The sequence below is a fragment of the Pelodiscus sinensis genome, chromosome 25 (genome assembly GCF_052426305.1).
Source record: "Pelodiscus sinensis isolate ZL-2025 chromosome 25, ASM5242630v1, whole genome shotgun sequence".
Taxonomy (NCBI): Eukaryota; Metazoa; Chordata; order Testudines; family Trionychidae; genus Pelodiscus; species Pelodiscus sinensis.
The window spans coordinates 1376608-1396063 of NC_143076.1; the positions used below are offsets into that span (position 1 = coordinate 1376608).

Consider the following 19456-nt stretch of genomic DNA (forward strand, 5'->3'; position numbering starts at 1 on the left):
GCAGGTCCCGGATTGAGAAGCACCAAGGAGTGCTGTGCATGTGCATGTCCAGAAGGAACATGGATGAAGGAGCAAGAACAAGGGAGGGTGTCAAAGCAAGCCCCAGAGAGAGGGTGGGGGGGGAGCAGGGCAGGGGCTGGGTGGGAAGAAAGGTCTCATATGACCTTACCTGGGGCCTGGCAGCTAAACAGGAGGGAACCCAGCAGCCAAGGTCAGGGGGGACAGAGGCACTTACTTGTGCCGGGTAAATCCTCTGCTCTGGTGGGAGCAGCAGCACGGTGGGTGGCTGCCGGGGGCAGGGGCTCCCCATTCCCCCTGGGACAGAGGCCCCTGTAGAAGCCCTGTGGGGAGGGGGTGGGGCAGGCTGTGCTGGAAGAGGCTGGGGGTGGGCGACTGAGGGGGGTGGGGATTGAAGAACAGGACCCAGAAGCCTGATGCTGAAGCTCACCCTCAGATCAGACCCTGACGGATGAGAAAAAAGTGTCTCAAAGGAGCTACAGCCCCACAGCCCGGCCTAGGGATGGCTCAGCCAGTGGGTTAGAAGCACCAGGACACAGAGAGACTCAGGAGCTGCTCAGAGACAACCACTGGCGAGAAGCAGAACAATTCCCCAAGCAGTCGATTGGTTCTGGCTCGTTTGCTGGGACTTAAGGAGAACAACAAAGTCCTGAGTCTCCTCCCTGTGACTGGCCCCTGCTCAGCCAATCAGAACTGGGACTAGAACTGGAAGACTGTGTCCACACTGGCGTGTTATTGTGCAAGAAGGGCCACACTGCCCACTTGCTCTTGTGCAAGAAGGTTTACTGTAAAAGTGTGGTAAGAGAGGGCTTCTTGTGCAAGAGCTACTCTCTTTTCTAACAGGTGTAAGTCCTCTTGCACAAGAGCTCTTGCACAAGAGGGCAGTGTGGACACGGGACAGGTGTTTCTTGTGCAAGAAAACCCAATGGCTAAAATGGCCATCAGAGCTTTCTTGCATAAGAGAGTGTCCACACTGCCATGGATGCTCTTGAGCAAAAGCACATCTCGCACATTGCAGGGGGGACGTGTTCTTGCGCAACATGCCGCCACGGCCAAAGGGACTTTCAGAGATGAAGTCTAGTTCCCTGCCTCACAGCAGAACAAAGCACCATCTAGATGGATGCCAAAACAGGAAGCTACCAGGAGTGGGGTTTGAACCCACACAGACAAACATCTATTAGATCTTAAGTCCAACACCTTAACCACTCGGCCATCCTGGTGATGGAGAAAAAGCAGAGCTGCAAGTTCTCTCCCCAAATACCCCAGGGGCTCGCTCTCAGAGTATCTGCCCGTCCCATCTCTGTACCAGGGCTTCCCACCGAAAGGGTGAGAGAGCCGTCCCCTTCCTCCAGTGAGGAGGGAAGCAGGGAAAAGGGAAACTAAACAAGATAAAACCCAATGTCCCCAGGGATTCCGAGGGACAAAGGCCTGGTGGGGAAAATACCCCCCCCCCACCTTCACCTAGGCTATGTCTACACTCCCAGCTTCTTGCACAAGAAATATGCAAATGAGGCTAAGCGTCAAATATCGCCGAGCCTCATTTCCGTACCTAATGAGCCACCATTTTTGCAGAAGAGACTCTTGAGCCAGAAGGAGCATCTACACTGCCCCTTCTTTCCAGGGGCCCTGCAAGCAGAGGCCAGGAAAGGAGCCAGGCTGAGGCTTTGCCGGGAGCAGGCCAGGGACCTGGCAGGAGGAGGCTCCAGCGAGCACAGAGCCTGCGCAGGGCCAGCCTGCTGGGAGGGGAGCAGGAGCATCCAGCACCATTCAGGCCAGCGGCAGCCGACACTGGGGGAGCTCTGAGACTCCAGGGTAAAGGCCTCCAGCCCCCAGGCACTGGGATTAGGTGGCCCTGGAACCAGGCCCCCTGGAGTAGCATTGTGGCCGGGGGGCTCTAACCCACAGGGGGGCCGGCCCCAGAGCCCAGGGCCTGGGAGTCTGGTCAGCATATGAGACTCGCCCGTCAGTCCAAGCTGCTTTCTCCCCGGCTGCCGTTCCTGCCTGTCCCGTGCCAGCGCCACACGCAGGCCAGTGGGGCAGGATGGGGGGTGTCAGTGGGGCCCTGCTCTCAGTCTGTCCCTCACAGGCCCTGTGGGCTGCTGGAGGGCTGAGCCCGTCGCCCAGGCCTGGCGCGGGGATGGAACATGGGGCACGTTTCCCCCTGTGAGTGTGTGTGGGGGCAGGAGGGAGCCACACGGGCCCGGCTGAAGGTTTTGTGCTGGGGCTGGAGGCTTGAGCCCGAGCTGTCGGCCTCTGCTGGACTTGCTCCTCCCCCCTCTCCTGCCTTGCTGCCTCCTTTGGCCAGCAGCGCTCAGGGGCAGCCGGGAGAGCCAGGACCAAGGGCAGAGGAGGCCAAGGCCAAGGCACAAGCTCCTCAGAGGGCCCTGAGGCCTCTGGCTTCTGCCAAGGGGCTTTCTGTGGTGCCGAGCAGGGGAGGGAGGCCAGGCCCAGGCAGGAGAAGGGGCAGCACGACACTGTGTTTCTGCCTGGTTTCACTCAAGGGTCCTTCTGCAGGTGAAGCGCCCATTAGAGCCCCCTGTGTTGCTGGGTTCTCCTGCCCCAACACTCACCCAAGAGCCACCTGGGCAAAGCAGCCTGCCCCAGGCCCCCTTCCAAAGCTCAGCTGGCAGAGCAGAGGCCTGTGGCTAGGGATCAGCAAAGGCCCTTAGGTTGCCTTTTTTTAAAAAAAAAGATAATGGAGATTGCCTATCTTGTAGAACTGGAAGGGACCTTGAAAGGTCATCAAGTCCAGTTCCCTGACTTCTTAGCAGGACCAAGTACCACCCCTGATGAATTTTTTTGCCCTAAAAGGCCTCTGTAAGGATTGAACTCACAACCCTGGGTTTAGCAGGCCAATGCTCAAACCACTGAGCTATCCCTCCCCAAACATCTCTGTAGTCAGCATGGGCTTGAACCCATGACCTTGGTATTATTAGCACCAGGCTCTAACCAACTGAGCTAGCTGGGCTGCTGAATGAACGCCAGCTGAAAGGAGAGATTCTTCTTCCTCCCCCTGGCTGCAAGCCCGGCCTTAGGACCAGGCGGCTGCCTTGGGTCTGTCCCTTTGGGGCCTGGGGCTACAATTGCCAAAAAGGTTTTGGGTTCCAGCTGCCAATCTAACGTCTTAGGCCGCGTAGACCTCAAGACACGGCAGGAGCTGGAGGGGAATGGGGAACGGCTGCACTTTGGAATGGGAACATGTTCTCTGGAACCATAAAGTAGAACAGTTTGAGGGCTACTTTCAAGGAGGGCACCATGGCTTAGTTGGCTAAAGCAGCTGCCTTGTAAGCACAAGATCCTGGGTTCAACTCCCAGTGATGCCTTGTGGTGAGGCCAATGTGTCTCTTCTTTCCACCATATCCCAACACATATCTGGAGTTGGTTTTACCATTTGCTGGTGTCCTAACAGTGGAAGTAGGATGGCAGCAAAGAGCTGGTGCAGGTACCCCCTGAGTTTGATTTAGCGAGTCTTATCTAGACTTGCTAAATAAAACTCTGGGAGATGGATTGCAGCAGAAATCTCCATCTGAGTGAAGACATTGCCTAATGGTGCAATTAGTTAGATGCTGACCACAGCCAGTCTGAGCCATTCTAGTACCCCGGGCATGTGGCACTGCCCCCCGGCTCATGGTGCATGTGCGGCTCCACCCTGGGTGCACAGTGCATATACAGCCCCTCCCCCTCCATGCATGGAGCTTGTGGTGGCAGGATGCTCTTGTGCTGCACAGCCTGGCCCTGCCACCACTGCTGGCGTGCAACCCAGGGTCCCCTGGGGCAGGCCATGCAGAGCCCCACAGCTGCATGGGGAAGGGCCCTGCTGACAGGTGCTGTGGAGGTTAATGCAGCCCCAGGGAACTGCAGCCTGCCAGGAGCCAGGCAGGCAGTGCCTGATGGCAGCTGCCCCACTAGCTCAACCCTTAATCCAGTCCTGATGCCAACAGTAACAGCCCCACTGCTGGTAACTCACAGAGGCCCTTGCTGCCCCAGGAAGAGGTGTGGGCAAAACACAGACCTCGCTGTGAGCAGGATTTGAACCTGCACAGGGAAACCCTATTGGATTTCAAGTCCAACGCCTTAACCACTCGGCCACCACAGCTCTGGGAAAAAAAGGATTCAGGAAAACTGGTAAATAATCCCAGTGCACAGCCCTAATATCACCTGCCACAGAGTTCACACAGCAAACCATTGCAACAGCTGTGCAGAGGAGTCCCGGCCGTTCTGCTCTTAGGCTGTCTTGGAGGTGAGTTCTGCTTCAAGGTCTTCTCTCCTCCTTCTTGGTCTTCCTTTCCCTTTTCCTTCCTCTTCTCTTCTCCCCTTTTCTTCTTCTTGCTGGTGTCCTTCTTGGATCCCAGTTTATAAAGAGAAATTAAAGTACCGCTTAGTTCCATTTTAACCAATTATTTTAGTATAATTTCACTATCCAGTTGGCTAAGATCGAGCACTTCCAGCTTCTTGGAGAGCCATGTCACAGGCACAAGCCCCCAGAGACCCCTCTGGCCCTTCCAGGGACACATCGCAGGAGCAAGCAAGTGGCAGCAAGTGCTGGGCACTCTCATGGTAGGGGCTGGAGATAAAGCTGTGGTCCCAGGAGGAGTCTCTGCAGTCCAGGCGGAGGAATGCAGATATTTATGGCTGAATGGTTGACGGCCTTGCAAAGAAAGACCACCTCCACCCACCCCAGACCAAGTCAGAGCCAAGGTCAAGGAATTGCGGCAGGGGTATGTGAGGGCCTGTGAGCGCAGTTCCCGCACTGGGGAAGCATCGCAGCACTGTGCATACTGTGAGGAATTGGACCAAGTCCTGGGGATTGGGGAACCCTGTCTCCAGGGACAGTTGCAGAGTCTGGGATGGAGACACCTGGGCAGGAGCAGCTGCAGCTTCAGGATGACAACCCAGATGACCAGCAGCTCCAGGATGAGGAGAAGGAGGATTCCAGGAACGTCGTGACCCTCACCCTGGAACCGGTCCCCCAGATGAAGGAGGCCTCCCAAATGTCCTCAGGCACCGGGGAGGGAACATCAGGTGAGTGCTGTGAGGTTGCAACACACACAGGGCAGGCGGGAGCACAGGGGATGATGTGCTATTGTGACGTGTCATGCTGATTGTAGGTGGGGGGATACCACACATGTCTGACCCCATAGAGGGCCGTCCTCCCCCCGCCATGTGTGCAAGGCACCACCTGCTCTTGCAGACAGTGCTGCCAGCGGCTAATTTCCTAACACTGGATGCAAACAAGCAAGTGTAATGGGGGTGTAGCTCAGTGGTAAAGTGTTTAACTATCGGCAAAAGGGTCCCTGTTTCAACTCCAAGTGCCCCCTGAAAGGTTGATCAACTTATTTGAAACCTTTGCATCTCCAGTTGCATCTCACTCTGCATTTCTGATGTGCAGAGATTACTACAAACCCCTGGGCTGTGTCTACGCTGGGTCATTTATTCTGGAAAAGCAGCCGCTTTTCCAGAATAACTTGCCAGCTGTTCACATTGGCCGCTTGCTTTTCCAGAAAAGCAATGACGATCTACTGTAAAATTGTCAGTGTTTTTCCAGAAAAACTATGCTGCTCCTGTTCGGGCAAAAGTCGTTTTCCGGAAAAACTGTTCCGGAAAATGGCCAGTGTAGACAGTCTTTTCCGCAAAAAAGCCCCGATTGCAAAAATGACAATCGGGGCTTTTTTCCGGAAAAGCGCGTCTACATTGGCCACGGACGCTGTTCCGGAAAAAGTGCTTTTCTGGAAAAGCATCCTGCCAATGTAGACGCGCTTTTTCCGGAAATCCTTATAATGGAAAACTGTTCCATTTTAAGCATTTCTGGAAAAGGGTGCCAGTGTAGACGTAGCCCTAATGTGTTTCTGTGTCAATGCGCATAAACCAGGCAAACCCATCTCAACTGAAACAAGTTCAAATCTGCTGTGTCTGGTTTCTATTCCCATCAATTCAGCAAGGGTGTGATCTGAAAGTCCTTGGTCTACCTGGGCTATGCTGTGCAGAAGAACAAGTATCACACCCAGTGGGGGAGGAATGGCCACTATCTTTCAATCTTCCAGAGTTTGATTTAGCAAGTCCAACTAAGACTCACTAAATCAAATGCAGAGGGTACCCACCAGTTTCCAGTACTTCTGCTCTTTGCTCCCTTTGGGTTCCTGAAGTAGGGACACAGCCAGGCTCAACTGACGGAGGCCAACTCTAGCTACATAGGGTATGTTTACACTTGCACCCTCTTTCCAAAAAGGGATGCAAATGTAAAGATTGAAAACTGTAAATGAAGCCACCAGGGACACATACAATGGGCCTGCAAAAAAATGAACCAGCTGAGCACTTTGCAGAGAACAGGCCATCGCCCTGCTGGGAGAGGCTCCATCATGTATATTTTGTGCCAGGCCAGCCTGCTGGGAGGAGGCTCTGGCCATGAACTTTCCTCCCCTCTCTGTTACCTCCTGCACCTGGGGCTGAAAGGGACGTGGGCTGCAGGCTGGTCCTGCCCAGCTGCCTTCCCCAGTGGGAGCAGAAAATGCTCATGGAAGGGCTCACACATTGTCCCCAATGCACTCGCCTGAGGGCCTGAATTCTTGCTGCTCCTGGGTTCACCCTAATGCCCTTCTGGGGGTGCAGGTTCCCCAGCTCACACCCCTCCTGTCACACAAAGCTTGTAAATGGGGTTGATTTTCCTGCTTCTCCTCTTGCTGCTGGGCTAAAAGAAATCCTGAAACCAGCCCCGTCTCCTGTCACTGGAGAGATGGCCCTGTGCTGGGATATGAGAGCATCCCAGTGATGCTCGTTGCAGCCCAGGAGAAGAAGGGGGCTCTGGGTGGAAGGAAACCAAGTAAAACAGGTCCCAGTGGGCGTGAACTGGGCACCAGCTTGGCCCAGTTGAGTGAGGGGAGGTTGCTCCCATGGTGTCAAGGGCAGAGCTCAGGACTCTGCTGCTGCTGGCAGGGAAGAAGCTGGGAGGCAAGGTGCTGGCAGCAAGAGATTCCGGCTTCTCTTTGTCCTGGGTCTGCCGGCCACCAGCCACCTTGACCAACCCTCAAACCAGCTGGACTAGCCAGCCCACGTCACAGTGAGTCGCTAGTGGCCCTGTCAGAGAAGAGCCATTGGCAGCTTCAGAGACGTCCCTGCAGCTGCCTGAGGCGCCTCTCTTGAAAGGGCCACTGGTGACATACTTCTTTGTAGGCTGGCTAGCTCAGCTGGTTAGAGCGTGGTGCTAATAACGCCAAGGTCATGGGTTCAAGCCCCATGCTGGCCACAGTGGTGTTTGGTTTGGTAACTTCCCTTCCTTTAGCTGCCTGCTATGGACAGGGAAGCAGAAAGAAGCAAAAGGCTGAGAGCTTTGCAGGAAGCAGGGCAGAGATCTGGTAGGGGAAGACTCAGCCTGCACAGCCCCAGTGGCTAAAAGGGCCTGGGCCTGGCTTCCTGTCCCCAACACAGGGGAACTGATGCCCAAATTCCTGCTGCTGCAGTGGCTACCTCAAGGCACCAGGTGGGGGGCAGGCTCTGGAGCCCAAGCCACACGGGGAGACTCAATATGACCGGGAGGCCTGGAGCGTGTGTGCCCTGCACAGAGGCTGCTGCTGGGGGCCTGCTTCAGTGGCCCAGCAGCTCAAGTTCCTCTGAACCAGCTTCTCCCCCTGGAACCACCCCCCAGCACTGCTGAGGCCCCTGACATGAGGCAGTGGGACCACCAGAGGAAGGTGCCAGCCTTAGCCCTTCCTCCCAGCCTCCACCCCCCTCCCAGGGTCTTTCCCCAGCCCCTCCCCAGTTCTACATTCCCCACATAAAAACCAGAGAGTTTGTTCTTTCAACAGGGAAAAGTCCTGTTTGTGTTACCAGCAAGGGGAGGGGGAGAGGGAGAGGGAAGGGGATGTGCTGGGGTATGTTGGGGTTGGGAGGGAGGCACAGAGGGCAAAAAATGAGGAGTAATATTAGTTAGTTGGAACCAAGGGGCTGGGTTTGAACTACTGCAGAAAAAAAGACTCTGCCCCTGGAGCTGCCCTGTCCTCTCCAGTGCCCTTAGGCTAGCACAGGGGAGGCCTGAGTCCAGGCAGAGCCCAGCCAAGGGTGAGGGGTTAGTGTTAGCCCCATGCTAGGTCTCAGCTGTTGTAACATGTGGCAAGATGATTTACTAGGGACATGTTTTGGGAAAGTTGCAGCTGGATTCCCTGACTGGGAATTGAACCCAGGCCACAGCAGTGAGAGTGCTGGATCCTAACCACTAGACCATCAGGGACACATGAAACAAGTCTCTTTGCTCACCTACACTAGCCTTTCGCAGGCCATTTTCTGTCCACTTCAGGATGAGGGGGGGTCCATTCTCCCTTGCCCAGAGGGGACAAGAACAGCCAAATAGAACATCAAAGCAGCCAGACTGGGCCATGCCAGTTGTCCAACTAGCCCAGGATCCTGTCTCACAACAGCAGCCAATTTCATTGTCCGGAGGGAATCCTCAGGACAGACAGTTATTACGTGCTCCCTCCATTCCCAGCTTCAGGTATACATCAGCTAGGGACACTTGCCCTGTCCATTGTGGTGAAATGCCATTGATTGATCTTTCCTGCATTAAATTATCCAGTTCTTTTTTGGACCTTCTTGTAGATTTCACCTTTGCAACATCCTCTGGCAAGGAGTTCCACTGGGTGCAAAAATGCTTCCTCTTTAACTCGGTTACTTACCAGTTTCATTCTGTCACCCTGGTTCTTAAGTAGGTGAAAAAATAATTTCTTATTTGCTTTCTGTACCCCTGTCATCATCACATAAACCCCTGTCCCGTCGCCCCTTGCTTGTCCCTTTCCCAAGGTGAGAAGAAGAAGTTCCATGAGCTCCTGGGAGCTGCTTTCCAAAGAAGAGGCATTTCCAGCAGAGAAGATGCCAAGCCCAATCCCCCTACACAAAGCCCCAGGAAATACCAGTGGAGATTGGGAAAGCTCCCTCTCGGGCAGCGCTACGGAATGGATCCGGCTGGCCACTGGGGTGACTAACGCCACCAACAGACGAGTCCCCGTGAGACTTCTCAGCCCAAGTGCAGAGACTGTGGAGTTTCCCACTCCCAGCCCAGTGGCAGAGGGGCAGCGCCCTGAGGAGGCAGGTCCTGAGGCAGCAGAGACCGTTGAAGGGAACAGAGACAAGGGAGACGTGAGGTGAGAAGAAGGGGAACAAGTCGCCTCTTCTCAAGGGAGACATGGTGGGAAACTACCGGTTCCAGTGCAAGCCGAGCTCCAAGGGCTGGTTCCTGCCCCAGTGGCTCCTTGCAGGGCCTGGCTTGACACGCACCAAGAAGTGCCATGTGTGGCCAGGAGAGAGGGTGGGGAGAACGGAAGGTGTTGGAGCAAGCTGGGGCTGCTGGGTCGTGAGGGATCTGGGCATCAGGGGGAACCTTACCTGGTTTTGTGTCCCCTTGCAGCAAAGGCTACAGACGTCCCAGAGGCTGGAGGTGTTGCCATTGACCTTGCCCAATGTGGTTGCAATGCCTTGGTCCCTGCCAAGGCACCACTGAGGAGCCTCAACCCCAGCGCTGCCTCCTCCCATCTCAGCCTAACCTGCCTAGGTCTATGTCTACTCTCATGGCTTTTTGCGTGAGTAATACGCAAATGAGGCTAAGCATGGAATATCGCTGAGCATCATTTACATACCTAATGGGCCACCATTTGTTTCAGAAGAGGCTCTTGTGCCAGAAGGAGCATCTACATGGCCCCTTCTGGCACAAAATAAACCCTCTTGTGCAAGGCCGTTCTTCCTGAAAGGTAATAGATGTAACGGCATTGCACAAAAGCGTTTTTCTTGCACAAGAAGGGGCAGCGTAGACAGCTCCTTCTTGCGCAAGAGCCTCTTCCGCAATTTCTGCTGAGATGTGTTTTAGTAGTTAAATTCCTGGATTGCCCTTGCTCATTAAAACTGCTGTCATATGGTTGGAAATGGGGAAAATATTGCATTTTATTAACATCAGCAGAACTGATTTACATAGGGCCTGTGTGTTCTGTAGTCTTGCCTTAATCTTTGTATTCGTGCCCATTAATGTGAAAGAAGATATTTGCATATATATTTGCATATACAGACAACTGTGGATAATTCCCTGTAATATTATCACTCTCCTATAACTTTGTATTAACATCTCCTTTTAGATATATCTCTAAGGCTATGTCTACACTCGCGGCTTCTTGCGCAAGAACATCTTGCGCAAGGGTTCTTGTGGAACAAGTCATGCGCAAGAAAACGTCCACACTTCCACATGCACGCTGTGCTTTTGTGCAAGAGCTCTCTTGGCAGTGTGGACGCTCTCTTGTGCAAGACAGGGGTGAGGATGTGGAAGGTAGAGAAGTCTGGGCACAGGATTCGGGATGGGGGGAGTCTTGGGGCTGGGACTGTGTTTGTGTGTTGAGGTGATCCGTCTGCTCTGGGCTCCCCGACGCCCTTTAACACACATGGGCTTTTTCTGCAGCGCACTTGGTGCCGTGAGAACAAAGCTTGGAGAGGGGGTTGATTTTCCTCCATCGCCCCTTGCTGCTGCGCTAAAAGAAATCCTGAAACAGGCCTCTTTACCTGTCACTGGAAAGATGGCCCTGTGATTGGGGTATACTGCAACATGGAACCTGGCTAGCTCAGGTCATGGGTTCAAGCCCCATGCTAGGTGATGCCCTTCTTTAACTCACATTCTAAGTCTACAAGCAATTCATTTTCAGCTTTCACCAGGGTTCTAGAAAGAAAAAGTCTAGCCCTGGGATCCAGCTTTAGTAGAACCAGAGAGAGGGGAACAAGCTGCATTTTCTATCTTCTGAGGAGAAGGGAAGAGGATTTTCTTCTCCTCAGTTCTAGCCACATCAGCCCAGGGAGGAGAAAAAATAACCCTCCGGCCGCTGATTGTCCCCCGTCAGCTTCTGTAGCTTCACCTCCTTCCACAGCAGCTCCAGCTTTGAGCTACAAATCTCTGTGTGTAGCCATATGGAATACTGAGTTTTCAGGCTGGCCTCTGCACTTCTGGCTTCCCTCCTTCTGCTTCATCCTTCTGGCTTCGACTACACGGCACATTTATTTTGGAATAAGCTGGTCTTGAATAGTTATTACAAAATATCTTATTTCAAACTAGCACGTCTACACTGCAGGGAAACCTCAGAATAGTCCGAGGCAGGCTCCCCTGTGTGGACGAGCTGTCTTGATTTAGAGCCCCTGGAAGAATAACTTAGAATGGCTCCGGGGAGGGGATAGTTCAAACTAGCAGCAGTGGCGCAGCTACATGGGCCTTTTTTTAAAATAGCTAATTGGAACAGGTATTATTCTTTGTAGAATGAGGTTTGCAGAAGTCGAAATAAGCCATCTGTTACTTCAGAATTATTTCAAAATAACGGAATTGCTGTGTAGACTCTTGCAGTGTTATTGTGGAATAACGGCCATTGTTCCCAAAGAACTTTTGTGTGTAGAGAACCTGCGCAGCCCAAGAAATGTGATTGGCAGCTTGTACCCACAATCTTTCTCTCAATTGCAGTGGAGAGCTCCGAAGACATGGACCCAAGGCAACCACCTTGATTGCCTTCTGCTAAGGCCAGGCCGGAGGGAAAACAATCACTCCTTCAAGCTGGAGTTGAACCAGCAACCTAAGGATCACTTGCCGAGCACACACTACAGTCCTCCGCTCTGCCAGCTGAGCTATCAAAGGGAGCCTGACTAAGACTGGCTAGTCCAGGTAGACCCTTCTATAAGTCTCGGGGCACGTGCTCCCCCAAGTATATGGCATTGCTGATGAGGGGCAGAAGCGCACAGGTGCTGTCACAGGTGTTGTACCAATAAAAGCAAGCAGGATCTTATGAGGGGGATAAGGCAAAAAGACACATTTATTGTAAAGATAATAATAAAGAATAAAGAAAAGATAGAAGCAAACAACGTTGTTTAACTACTTATTCCTATCACTACTTAACCCTTTTATATATATATATATAAACATTCATTCAATCATTCATCCAGGTTCTGTGTAGTTGTTATAGTTACCAGCCTGGAAGTTGCTTGTGACAGAATACTGGCCAGGTATTCTGTACACAAGTGAGGGTAGTGGGGAGCGAAGTCCTGATCAGATGCGCATCTGAAGCTCCTGGTGGGCTGGCAGCAGAACGTTGGACTCTGACTCCATAGTCTTTTAGTCCAGTTCTTATAGGAATTTCTTCCTATGCCAGTCTATGGGAATTGCTGCATCACGTTCAGGGTGGCGGTCAGGTGCTCATCAATGATCTCATAGGGTTGGCCTCCAGTACTTGGTTTTCTCCACTTGACACCTTTTGGTTGCCCTGGCACCTGACGCCTTCTTCAGCCCTTTGTTGCTGCATTCTCAGGCTGGCACCTCTCAAAACCATTCATTCATCGTCCAAGCAATCTCTCTCTCTTACATACATTCCCTAATTAATGTTTCCCATACAGTATTTTGTATAATAATAACTTTACATATACAAGAGTTGTAGTTACAAAAAGTCACAGGTTTCTGGGTGGCATTTCTTAAAACATTCTCTCTCTGAGTGCTGAGTTAGTTACTGTTATAGTTACAATGTTTCACTTTGCGATTAGGGTTAATTGCTTTACAATGCTTTGAAGAGAATGGGCGTCAATTGTGTAACAATAAGTTTGAGTGTGCCCTGGGACACAGAGAGAAGAGCTGTTTCTGGCTACATGGTATTATATTTTTAACAGTTTTAAGTTACATGACCTAATATTACATTCCTAACAAATTATATTCTAGAGGGGCAATAATTATAAATCTAAACATTTAACAATCTTAACAAATAATAATAATAATAATAAATCTAAACACTTTAAGTTGTCGGGAACAAATTATGGGGCGTCACTTCCACTTGGGGGAATCATTTTTAACACATTTATATGTTATCCCTACACAGGTACTTCACATGCAGACGGACCCCTTGAGTGAAACCTGAGCTAGATCCATCCATGTCACAGCAAAAGGAAGAAAGTTGGGTTCTTCTCATGTGTCTTCTTTGTTCCAGAGTCTCTAGGGGTGCGGTCAGGGCAGGTCCACAAAAAAAAAAAAACCCCACTTGAATGAACCTCGGTCTACAAACACACAGAAACACCCCTGAGGGTTTCCTTGCCTCTACTTAAATGTTGACAAAAAATTTGTTGCTAACTCCCTGGCCAACTCTGATTGCTGTGGGGTTAAGAAATCTTCTCTTGTTAATTCTGTGCCCTCAGGAAGGGAGCAAATTGAAGAAGGCCAGGCCCCCTCCTTGGGGCTCTAACCCAAACCCTAGGACCAAGGGATTTATAAGCCAGCTGATTAATATTTGTTGTACTTTTCCCTCCCCACATCTGGGCCAAACCGCAAAGGCCACTCTACAGCCCCAGCGGCTGGGGGAGATGAGCATGTTAGAGCCTTTGCCGACTGAGCTGTAGCTTTCTGTGCCCAGGGAGCCAGACACCCCCAGGGCTGGAGGGAAATTGGGATTGGCTGCACTTTGGCAGTCAAAGATGTTGTCTGGGACCATGGAATAGAACAGTTTCACCAGACTTCCTGAGGAGGGCACCATGGCTCAGTTGGCTAAAGCACCTGTCTAGTAAACAGGAGATCCTGGGTTCAACTCCCAGTGGTGCCTTTTGACACCCTTTAATCACATTTTCCTATGTGTTTCTGGGACACAGAAAAGGCCTTCCCTGGCCACCCATGGAACTGCTGGTTCAGAAAAAGGCTGATTGGAGAGGAGTTTTAGAAAGAAGGAAACCACAAGTGAGAAGCACCTGCTGCCCACAGACCCTCACTCTCCATGGCCGCAGGAGCTGCAGAGGTTGCACCCTCAGGCTCTCTAGGTGCTGACCCTCCTCAGGGAATCACAAGGGCATGTGGTGCTAGCTCTCCTGTCCCAGCAATTGCAGTCAGAGCCCTGCCTTGTCAGTGCCAGTCACAACAGCCTCTGCACCCACTCCAGGCTTGTGGTTTCCTTCTTCCCAATGTTCCTCCCCAATCAGCCTTTTCCTGAACCAGCAGCTCCATGGGTGGCCAGGGAAGGCCTCTTCTGTGTCCCAGGAGGACCTAGGAAAATGTGAGCTGTCACCTGGGATACGTTCCTGGCTTTAGGCAACGTGTCCTGTCTAGGGCTTCATCAGCCCGGGACCAAAGGGCAGGCAGCATCCCCCATGATGCAGAGGGGCAGGTCCACATCTCCGGCCCTGAGGGTGCAGCCAGGGGAGAAGTGCTGGGGAGCATCACGCGCCTTCTCCGAGAACAGACCCACGTCCTGAAAGGGAGAGAAAGTGACTTGGGATGACTAGTGTAGCTGAGCCAACACTGCAGGTTTGTGTCTGTCAAGTGGCTAGGATTGAGCACTTCCACTGCTGCGGCCGGGGTTGGGCTCCCAGTCAGGGGAAATAGCCTCCTCTATATTCATGAATTCTGCCAAGTCTTTGCTCTTTCAGCATGGGAAGGGAGGGGCTGGGGTGCCAGAGGCAGGCTCTGGCTGGGAGACTCACCTGGCTGAGTCCTGGCCAACACCCCAGCACATTTCCCAGGTAGCTCCTTTCCTGCACAGGCTGCAGATGTCAGGTGCCTGGGGAAATAAGAGCCTGAGTGGAGGAGGGGGGAGGGCTTCATGCAGGCAGCTGCCATTGGCATTGGAAACAGTCCAGAAAAGCACGACAAAAATTATGAAAGTTTGAATCAGCTGCCATAGTTAGTATAAACAATTAGTAACACACATACTAAATGAAAGCGAATATGCTACAACAAGTCACAGCTGGAGACATCTCTGAAAACATCCACTCCATGTGCAGCCACAAATGTGATGTTAGAAATTAGTTTAAAAGGCCTTGACAAGAAGACAGTGACTATCATATTACATCTCTATAAATCCAGGCGGTGCCCACAACTTGAGCACTGACTGGAAATGTGGTTGCCTTATCCCCTGCCCCCCAAAAAACCATACCTTGGCATTGGAAACTTCAGAAAAGCACAAGAAAAATGATGAAAGGTTTGGATCAGCTGCCACATGAGGAGAGATTGGGACTTTTCACCTTAGAAAAGTGGAGACAAGGGGAGATAAGATAGAGGTCTATACATCATGGCTGTTGTTGAGACTGTAAATAAGGAAAGGTATTTTTCTTGTTCCCATAATAGAAGAACTAAGGGTGCGCCATGATATTAGCAGGTTGAAAACAAACAAAAGGAAGAATTTCTTCACACAAGCGCAGTCAACCTGTGGAACTCCTTGCCAGCAGATGTTGTGAAGACCAGGACTATAAGGGCATGTCTATACTTGGAAACTATTTTGAAATTGCTTAAATCAACTTAATAACTTACAGTCTAAGAAAACAGAAATAGTGTGTCCTCTGTATGGGGAAGCCTCAGAATTAGTCCTAGGCAGGCTCTGTTACTGTTCCTTTCTGGGGGCATGGAATTAAAAACAGAGTTGCAAAGCTGGGAGCAGCTGAAGCCAAGAGCTCTGTTCTCCTGTGTCAACAACCTCTGAGGTGTCATGAAATCCCCTTTCTAGTTTCTATCCCTGAAATATGATCATCTTTATGATGTAATTCCTGCCTCTTGGTTCAGCTTTGAACTCTGACTGCAGATGTTTGCTTACCAGAGATGGAGAGATGCCAAAACAGACTATGCCATACTGGCAAAGGTTTCTGCCAAAGCCTGGGATTGAATGAGGAACCTTTAGATCTTCAGTCTAATGCTCTCCCAACTGAGCTACTTTGGCAACTGCCTCAAAGGATCTGAGCAAATATCCAAAATAGCAGCAAAACTTGAGGAACAAAAGAAAAAAAAACAGCTGGGTCACCTCCTTCCCCCCCCTGAAATTTCTTCATGCCTACTCGGGGGAGCATCCCCCGCCCCAGTTTGGGAACCCAGGCCTTGCAGTGAACGCTGGGGGAGCTGGGATTCCATCCCAGAGGATGGGATAAGTGAAAATTCCCACTGCACATATTATGGCCTCATCAGAGTGAATGCTGGGTGGCCAGGGTCCTGTTGCACATCTTCCCCACCCCCGTCAGCAGCCGCAGCCCCTTTCAGCCACTGGGTCAGCCCAGGAAAAGAAGTGGGAAATGGGACAAAGTAGCTTGTCTCTGTTCATGAGCTTCTCCAATGGCTGAAGGCAAGAGGAGAAAATGGGCAACAAAGACCCTCCACTGAACTGGAATCACAGCATTCACTGGAAGGGGCCAGAGCAGCAGGGAGTAGAAACCATTACTCCAGGGGAGGTTTGAACTCACAACCTCAGCACTTCTCCCACAAGTACTGCCTTATAAGTACTATGCCCAGGCCTTTTGCACCACTGGAGCAGCTACTATAGCTGTAGGAGCTTTGCACTTGCAGGATCTCTGGGTGCTGACCCCCACCCACCCACCCACCCACCCAAGGGAATCACAAGGGCAGGTGCTGCTGGCTTTTCTGTCCCAGCAATTGCAGCAAGAGCCCTGCCTTGCCAGTACCAGTCACAGTAGCCTCTGTACCCACTCCAGGCTTGTGGTTTCCTTCTTCCCAATGTTCCTCCCCAATCAGCTTTTTCCTGAACCAGCAGTTCCAGGGGTGGCCAGGGGAGGACTCCTCTGTGTCCCAGGAAGACATAAGAAAATGTGAGCAAAGGCTACACCAAGGTACCACTGGGAGTTGAACCAAAGATCTCCTGTTTACTAGACAAACACTTTAGCCAGCTAAGCCATGGTGCCCTCCTCAGGAAGTCTGGTGAAACCGTTCTACTCTATGGTCCCAGACAACACCTTTGACTCCCAAAGTGCAGCCATTCCCCATTTCCCTCCAGCCCTGGTGATGTCTGACTCCCTGGGCACAGAAAGCTACAGCTCAGTGGGCAGAGGCTCTGACATGCACATCTCCCCCAGCCGCTGGGACTGTAGAGTTGGCCTTGAGATTTAGTGTTGCTGGGGGGAGGGAAAAGTGAAGCAAACATTGATCCTCTCGATTATAAACCCCTGGGTCTCAGGGTTTGGGTTGGAGTCCCTGGGACTGAAAACCACCCCTGAGATCTTCTCTGCCCTGAGCAAGGGCAGCAACTGTGAGTGGGGTATGGAGAAAGTTTGGGCACGTGAGTGGGACACTTATATGGCTGGACTAACATTGCTGGCAAAGGACACTGCTCAATCCTCTTGAGCAGGGACTTACTTGTGGGTTGGTTCTGAACCCTGCTTGTGCCTAGGCCTGACATAACCTGCCCCACAGAATTCACACAGCAAACGGGGCTCTCAGAACATAGGGGGAGTTTGGGAGCTTGTTGCCGGGCCGTGGGGTGAAGCATCAAACCAGATCCCTCCTGTAGGGCCTGTGAGTGTTGCAGAATCTGGGCCTCCTGCACCTGGACAACAGCAAACAAAATGTCTCAGGGCCCCACAGAGACCCACCTGGACCTGGGTCATGAAACAGGAAGTGGCTGAGGCTGCGGCCAGCCAGGGAGCTCCCTGGCCCCTGCGATTGCAGGCATTAGGGTTGCCAGATGATTCAACAGAAATACTGGACTCACTTGACACTACCTCACAATCGACATTCCAGCTTATTTAGAAAATACCCGACATTTCTATTTCCTCATTTACACTTTCTCAGTTTGTTTCCCGAACAGAAAGCTCAAATACTGGACAGCTCGGTTCAGAACTGGACACCTGGCAACCCTAGCCAGCATGGAAGCAAAGCGTAAGGCTGTGAGAGGAGGCCTCCTGTCACCTCCCCCGGCCTGAGGCAACAGGGCTTCCTCCTCCCCTCTGAGGAGGGAGCAACAGAGACCGGGCTGAAGGTTTTCTGCTGGGGCTGGAGGCTTAAGCCCCAGCTCTCGGCCTCAGTGGGACTTGCTGCTTCTCCCTACTCCTGCCTTGCTGCCTCCTTTGGCCAGCAGCGCTCAGGGGGCAGCCGGGAGAGCCGGCTGCCATGGGCCGAGGAGGCCAAGGCACAAGCCCCTCAGAGGCAACAGGACTGAGGCCTCTAGCTTTCCCAGGCTCACGCCAAGGGGTTTTATGTGGTGCTGGGAGGAGAGGGATGCCAGGCCCAGGCCAGTGTGAGAAGGGGCAGTGCCTGCCAGGGCAGAAAGGCTTGCTGCAGAACGTGAGACATGGCGTTTCTGCCTGGTTTCACTCAGGGGACCTTCCCTTGCTGCTACGGACTCTTCTCCTGTTACTTGAGAGACTGAAATGGGGCCATTCTTGTGGTAAAAGAGGCCAGTGTGCCTAGGCCTCCCCACACAGACCAGAGCGCCCCACTGGGGACAGGACAGAGCCTTGAATCAAGCATTTGAGAACACGCTGATCCTCTATCCTGTGACAGGGTAGTGCGGGAGGGACACTGCACACAGAGTGGCTAGCTCAGTCGGTAGAGTATGAGACTCAATTTCAGAATCATAGGTTCAAGCCCATGCTAGACAATGCCCTCCCTTCAATTACGTGCTCTGCAACCAAGGCAATTCAGTCTTAGCTTTCTCCAGCTCTCAGATAGGAAAAATCTCTGGGGTTCTAACTGACACTTCCAGCCTCAGAGGAGAGCAGAAGCAAATTCTCCCAACCAAGAAAGAAGGGAGAAAAACCCCTCAGTATCTGATTGCTCCCCTTCAGCACTCTGTAGCTTCCTGTCCTTCAGCATCAGCTCTGTGATGGGACAATAAGAGCATGTCTACACTGAAGTGTTATTTGGAAATAAAGTGCCTGTCTACACAGCAAGCTGTTATTTCTAATTAAGTACAAGTTGGCAGACTTCCTACTCTGACTCCAGTAACCTCCATTTCATGAAGAGTAAGGGAAGTCAAAGGGAGAGTTCTCTTCCTTCCACTACCTGCTGTCCATAGCACCAAAAGCCAAGTTAAGCTATTTTGACTTCAGCTACACAAACAAGTAGTTGAAGTTGTGTATCTTAGTTTGACTTTTGCCCTGCTGTGTAAACATGCCCTAAATGAGCTACTAGTTAAGAAGCTGGCAAAGGATCCCTTCCCATGGTATTACAGTGCCAGGGAAGGGTACACACCAGGGCAGAAGGCAAAGCAGCTGGGGCTGAGAGAGACCGGAGCAGGCAGAGAAGGAATTGAATGGAGAAAGAGGGGGGCTCTTTCCGCCTGGGTTTGACACAGACCTTTTGCATGGCAGACAAATGGGATAACACCACGGAGCAGAAACAACAGGACAGAGGACATTTTTAAACGAAAGCTTCAACCCCCCCACTTGCAGGAACAGTTTACATCCATCGACATTTACAAAATGCTTCCCCACAAACATCTCTCCAGCCTGTGTGTCTCTGGGAAAGATTTCTGCCAAGCCCGGTCCCAGCCCACTGGTCAGAGCCCCCTCAGAAACAGGACACCCTCACTCCCAGCTGTGTCCCCACCCAGGTGAGGAAGAGGAAATGAGCCACAGGCAGCTGCCCCCTGGGTCAACAGATGAGTGGGTTGACTGTTCTCAGGGACACCACAGCAGCATCCCTGCTTCCCCTTGGAGGGGGTTTCCTCAGGCCAGACCGAGCCATTCCGGCGCC

General features: G+C 52.0%; 1 protein-coding gene, 1 long non-coding RNA gene and 6 other non-coding genes across 8 annotated transcripts in view; 2 read left to right on the top strand and 6 right to left on the bottom strand.

The window, feature by feature from the left end:
* The window catches only part of LOC142824458 (uncharacterized), a 376972-nt gene that overhangs the window by 342798 nt on the left and 14718 nt on the right, over nucleotides 1-19456 (bottom strand).
* Nucleotides 1156-1238, bottom strand: TRNAL-UAA (transfer RNA leucine (anticodon UAA)). The gene has a single exon. It is a non-coding gene; the product is annotated as a tRNA-Leu (tRNA).
* Nucleotides 4033-4114, bottom strand: TRNAS-UGA (transfer RNA serine (anticodon UGA)). The gene has a single exon. It is a non-coding gene; the product is annotated as a tRNA-Ser (tRNA).
* TRNAI-AAU (transfer RNA isoleucine (anticodon AAU)) lies at nucleotides 7185-7258 on the top strand. Its single transcript has one exon. It is a non-coding gene; the product is annotated as a tRNA-Ile (tRNA).
* On the bottom strand, nucleotides 8168-8239 carry TRNAE-CUC (transfer RNA glutamic acid (anticodon CUC)). Its single transcript has one exon. It is a non-coding gene; the product is annotated as a tRNA-Glu (tRNA).
* TRNAY-GUA (transfer RNA tyrosine (anticodon GUA)) lies at nucleotides 11567-11656 on the bottom strand. Its single transcript is given in 2 exon segments — nucleotides 11567-11602; nucleotides 11620-11656. It is a non-coding gene; the product is annotated as a tRNA-Tyr (tRNA).
* LOC142820495 (uncharacterized) lies at nucleotides 11812-16330 on the bottom strand. The gene is made up of 3 exons (XR_016347849.1): nucleotides 14919-16330; nucleotides 14467-14543; nucleotides 11812-14234 (listed from the first exon to the last, which is right to left on the bottom strand). It is a non-coding gene; the product is annotated as an uncharacterized LOC142820495 (long non-coding RNA).
* On the top strand, nucleotides 13522-13595 carry TRNAT-AGU (transfer RNA threonine (anticodon AGU)). Its single transcript has one exon. It is a non-coding gene; the product is annotated as a tRNA-Thr (tRNA).